The following is a 6,000-nucleotide window of genomic DNA, read 5'->3' on the forward strand; positions in this document are numbered from 1 at the left end:
TGGACACATGTGCAGTTTTACCAAGGTTTTAGGACTTTCCCTTGTTAGCAAACTCCTCTTATAACTTAAGAATTTAATATCTAGTGAAGTAATCAGCACCATTTACTCTATAAAAATCCTTTTCTTGCTTTGCTGAGCTTGACTTCTTCAGGGAGGTTGGTCCATTGAGTGCATCAGTTTCATTAAATCTCTCTCTTTTTTTTTTTTTTTTTTTTTTAATAGCCTTTTATTTACAGGATTTATACATGGGTAACTTTACAGCATTAACAATTGCCAAACCTCTTGTTCCAATTTTTCACCTCTTACCTCCCCCCACCCCCTCCCCTAGATGGCAGGATGACCAGTAGATGTTAAATATATTAAAATATAAATTAGATACACAATAAGTATACATGACCAAAACGTTATTTTGCTGTACAAAAAGAATCAGACTCTGAAATATTGTACAATTAGCTTGTGAAGGAAATCAAAAATGCAGGTGTGCATAAATATAGGGATTGGGAATTCAATGTAATGGTTTTTAGTCATCTCCCAGAGTTCTTTTTCTGGGTATAGCTAGTTCAGTTCATTACTGCTCCATTAGAAATGATTTGGTTGATCTCGTTGCTGAGGATGGCCTGATCCATCAGAACTGGTCATCATCTAGTATTGTTGTTGAAGTATATAATGATCTCCTGGTCCTGCTCATTTCACTCAGCATCAGTTCGTGTAAGTCTCTCCAGGCCTTTCTGAAATCATCCTGTTGGTCATTTCTTACAGAACAGTAATATTCCATAATTTTCATATACCACAATTTATTCAGCCATTCTCCAACTGATGGACATCCATTCAGTTTCCAGTTTCTAGCCACTACAAAAAGGGCTGCCACAAACATTCGTGCACATACAGGTCCCTTTCCCTTCTTTATAATCTCTTTGGGATATAATCCCAGTAGTAACACTGCTGGATCAAAGGGTATGCACAGTTTGATAACTTTTTGAGCATAGTTCCAAACTACTCTCCAAAATGGTTGGACCCGTTCACAACTCCACCAACAATGCATCAATGTCCCAGTTTTCCCAGTTTCATTAAATCTCATTAAAATACCTTTGCTTACGTGGGAGACTGAGCCTGAATTCTTTTAGAGGTGACACCACAATACATATCTAATACTTTAACAAAGTCACATGAGAAAAGAGCCCAGGGTGGGTTCACACTGTGTGTAAGTGTGTATGAGAGACAAGAGAGAAGAGAAGGGAGAGAGAGAGGGAAGAGGAGAAAGGGAGAAAGAAAAGAGAAGAAGAAGGGAGGGAAAGGGTAAGGAAGAAGAAGTAAGAGAGAGAAAGAGAGAAAGAGAGAGAGAGAGAGAGAGAGAGAGAGAGAGAAAGCGAGCGAGTGAGAGAGAGAGACAGACAGAAAAAGAGAGAGCCAGAGAGCCAGAGAAAGAAACAGAAAAAGAGACAGAGAGACAAGGGTTCATTATGTAACAAATAAATTAGGAAAAACCATTTATCTTCCTTTTCCATTCTAAACATCAACATACCTCTTTCTTCAACAGATAAATGTTCTATGGCACAGTCTCTAGTTCTGTAATTATCTTAGTTCCTTTTTCTGGAGCCACTCCAGCTTATTAATGATGTGAAAGAGGTACAACTGTCTTTTCATAATTATGATGAACAGGTATTAGCCTGAAAGAAAAAAAAAAGTGGTCCTTTGGATGAATTGGTGGAAGCCTTGAATCACCAGCTAAAGGTGAGAGCATTGCCCTCCATTTAGCTAGGAATGCTTACCTCCAGACTCTGCCATAGTTTCCTCAACTACAGAAGGGGGATAATGATAGCAGGTACCTCCCAGAATTATTTTGAGGTAAAAAGGAAATTAGCTTTACTGATTACTTGGATTTATGTTTAGTTTGATTTCTTTAGGAAGAGCTAGCCCTAAGAGCTAAGCCAGACTAACATAGCTAGTTTAGGTTACCTGTAGATGTAGTGAATAGATAGATTAGAATACTTTATCATTTAGTAGCAGATAATTTAGAAGAATAAAATAATCATTGGATTAGAAGGTTTTTAAAAAAAAAACTATGTCTTCCTTTCTAGTAGAAAGTGAACCTGACCAGAGGCCAAGTTCCCCTTTCTGGCATCTGGAAAAAAGGTTAGCTAGAGGTTGTTCAACTTCTTTTTTTTTTTTTTTTTTTTTTCTTTAGCTAATTTCTAAGTTGAGTAATGGACTCTGCTAAGGAAGATTGTGTGTGTGTGTGTGTGTGTGTGTGTGTGTGTGTGTGTCTGCTAACTACTCATGAAGTTCTTTCCCAGGATACTTTTAGGTTAGTATGACTTGAGTAACAGATGACTAGCTAAGAAATAAGAATGTCTGGGAGAAGTTAACTAGTCAGATGCTCTGAATTGTCCAATTGAATTATGTGCAAAACAAGTTTCTATAACTTTTCAAATTCCTCTTTTTTGTTAAAAAGTACCTTTCTAAATCATCTCTGGCTTCTGGAAAGTCAGATAACCTGACTGAATATGCAAGTGCTAGCTTTGCAAATGAAATCATAGATGGCATGGTAACTTTGTTTTCATTTTCCTTTTTATTTCAGATAATCAATTTTAAGAGAGGATTAGATAAGATAATATTTGTAAAGTGCTTACTTAGTATTGTGCCTGATACCCCCAATGGGGTCACAAAGAGTTGGACATAACTGAACATCAATAAATTACATATATTTTCAAATTTATTTATTTATTTATCCATTTTTTCATTCCATTAATTTAATGAAAGTCTGGTCCCCTCTCTTCTCTTCCTTTTTAATCTTCTGCATTTTATTTTATTCATTAACTAACATTCTTCTGACAAAATCCATAGTCAGAGGATCCCATGATACAAAAAAGGTTTGAGGATCTTAGAATGTTACAGACAGACTTTCCTGTTTTTTAGAAGAAACTGATATGCAAAGAGAAGTGATTTGCTATAAGTCATATAGCAAGTTATTGTCAGAGCTAGTCTTAGAATCACTGGACTCTAGAATTCTGATTGGATGTTTAAACTCTCACTAGGGCCTAGTTGTTAACTTCTTCCAAGCACTTTTGTATTGAGAGCTTCAGTTGACTTAGTGGATAGAGCAGCAGATTCCAAACCACAAAGTTTTGGGTTTTCTAGGCAGCTTAGTGTAAATATCTTTCTCAATTTATCTGAACCTCAGTTTCTTTTGAAGTCTGAATTCTCAGACTCTTTTGAGTCTGATGGAGCCAGACTATAAATAATAGTTTATATTTGAAAGTGGAATGAAATGACACTTTCTAGTTCATTCAACAGTTAACAAAATGAAATTTACTGAGCCAAAACAGGAAGAAGAGCTTCAATAAAGAAATATGTACTTAAGATACTCTGACTTGATTTAGATTAACAAAGCTCTTCTGCCTCTCAATTACCCACCTTGGTTTTTTAGCCTAGCCTCAGAACACATATGGAGCTCCTTGTAGTTGCTTGGTACTCAGGAAACCATAGTGATGTCAATAGTCTGAACCTTGAGACCTCTGAGGTAATTTCTTGAGGATAGTTTCAATACCTTTCAAGAAAAAAACAAACAAACAAAAACCAGACTCATTTTCATGGGATCTGGAAGGGTAGGCTATCACTCCTACAACATTCCCCCATCTATAAAATTGAGATAATAATGTGACCTATGTTACAGGGCAAGGATCAATGAAATAAAGAATAAGAAATGAAATAAATAAATCAATGAAATAAAGAATATTAAAAAAACAACTTTGTAAACTTGTACTCATAAAAATATGAACTGTAATATTTTTTCTATTATTATTGAGATACTAATGATTGAATATTTATTTGTTTTAATGAGGTGAGCTAGAGAAAAGGATCTGTTACTGAAGAACTTTTGTCTCCTCTGCAAAAGAGAGTGAATGACAAATACTCTTTTCCCCCTAGTAGAATACATTTACCAGCTGTTTTTATAATTGTTTTTCCCCCCCTTCTTCCCTGCCTTTTCAGCGAGTGCTCCAGTGGTCTGGCCTGACTTGGGGCACTGGCGGAGTGAAAGCCAGGACTCTTTCTCCTGGCATGACAGGACACTGATGGCATTCAAACATTCCTGCTTGACCTGTGGCAGCCTCTATAAATCAATATATTGGCAGTTGCTTGACTATCACGGGCTTTTTTATAGTCTGTTTCTCATGCCTCCACTTCCACCTCCTGGCTTCCCACCTTCCATGAGAAGCCTCTCCGGATTCCCCTTAATGCTTGTGCTCTTCGGTTGATTCTTCTCAATTTATCACGTCTGTATTTCTTGTTTATGTGTAATGGTTTTCATGTTGTGTTGTTCTATTTAGGTCATGGGCATCTCTAATATCAGGGACTGTCTTTTAACTTTCTTTGTGTCTAGCACTTAGCACAGGATCTGGTATTTAATAAGTGCTTGTAAGTTGAGGAGTGGAACACCAGTGGGAGGTGAGCCTCTGGCAAATGAGCAATGAAATATGGATACTAACATGGAAATGTGGACTCTAGTCTTCCCTTTTGCTGGGGCCCCACCCAGACTGTTCGGGTTCTTGGAGAGAAGGACTTATCAGAAGTAAAATGAGAAAGAAAATAAAATTCAAGCAAAAAACAAGAAAAGAAGTGAAAACGTTATGTTGTGATCCACAGTCAGTTCCCACAGTCCTCTCTCTGGGTATAGATGGCTCTCTCCAATCACAAGATCATTGGAACTGGTCTGAATCATCCCATTGTTGAGAAGAGCTACGTCCATCAAAACTGATCATTGTATAAGACTGATGTTGCCGTGTACAATGAAATCCTGTTTCTGCTCATTTCATTTAGCATCAGTTCATGTAAGGAAGTCTAATTCTCACATTTGATCCACAAAACAACTCTGTGAGGTAGACAGGACAAGAATCATTATTTCCATCTTCTGGATGATGTAGAAATGAAGGGACTTGTCCAAAGACCACAGAAAACAAATACATTGGAATTATACACTAGATGACTTTCATTCTTCATCCTAATCATCAATCAATCAATAAACATTTACTAAGCATTTAATATGTAGCAGGCACTATACTAAACACTGGAGATACAAACAGAGATAAAAGACAGTCCCTATCTTTAAGAAGTTTACATGGGGAGAAACACTTCTAAAACTAGAAAGGACCGTTTGAAATGACTGAAGCCAGTTTTACAGGTGAAGACATTAAGCTCCTGGCCGAAGTGGACTGTGTACATTGCACTAAGGGCTGAGCTGGGGTTAGATCCATGAGGTTTTGACTAAGAATCAAGGCTTTTCCTACCATCCATGGCACAATGCTATAAAACCCCATTTCCCCTCAGAGAGACTCCCAAGCAGTTTCCAGGAAGAGTAAGAACAACCCACTGGTGGTCTCCTGTAAGGCTTTCTATGTGAGGGTCAAGAGGAGGACAGCTGTTGAGTGACTGGTTTGTTCTCTACATGCTGCTTCCGTCCCTGAATTCCCATCAGTTGGGAAATGCCTTTGACAGTTATAAATTGTGGTAAATTACTCTGAGACCCTCTGAGTTGAAATAAAACCCATCTTATGTTTATGCATTTTAAAATTGTGGTATGATTTAATTCTCATAATAGATATTGTGAAATACATGATGCCACCGAAAGATATTAATGAATTTTTACAGGGTTGCATTTCTCACAAAGGATAACGTCTCAAGGGAGACTTTCAGGCTCCTGCTTCTTTAATATATATCATGGAGAACATTTCATTCTGCTGCAGGAAAATGTTTGCTTTCATCCTTCTCCCAGGATGACACTTTTGTAGGGGTCGATGCTGGTGGTCTCTCATTCTCTTATCAGTGGAGTTGAAATTTTTGATTGAAATTAGACCTCTGGAGGTATTTCTGCTTAATGAATTGACACAGGAAGTTAGCTAACAGGGGGACTGGATAGGACTGCTTTTAATTTAGCCTACCTTTGTAATATTTTGTTATATTTTAATCCATATTTTTAGGGAGTTAGGTCATGAAGTTGAGAGA

Source organism: Sarcophilus harrisii, chromosome 4 (genome assembly GCF_902635505.1).
Source record: "Sarcophilus harrisii chromosome 4, mSarHar1.11, whole genome shotgun sequence".
Lineage (NCBI taxonomy): Eukaryota > Metazoa > Chordata > Mammalia > Dasyuromorphia > Dasyuridae > Sarcophilus > Sarcophilus harrisii.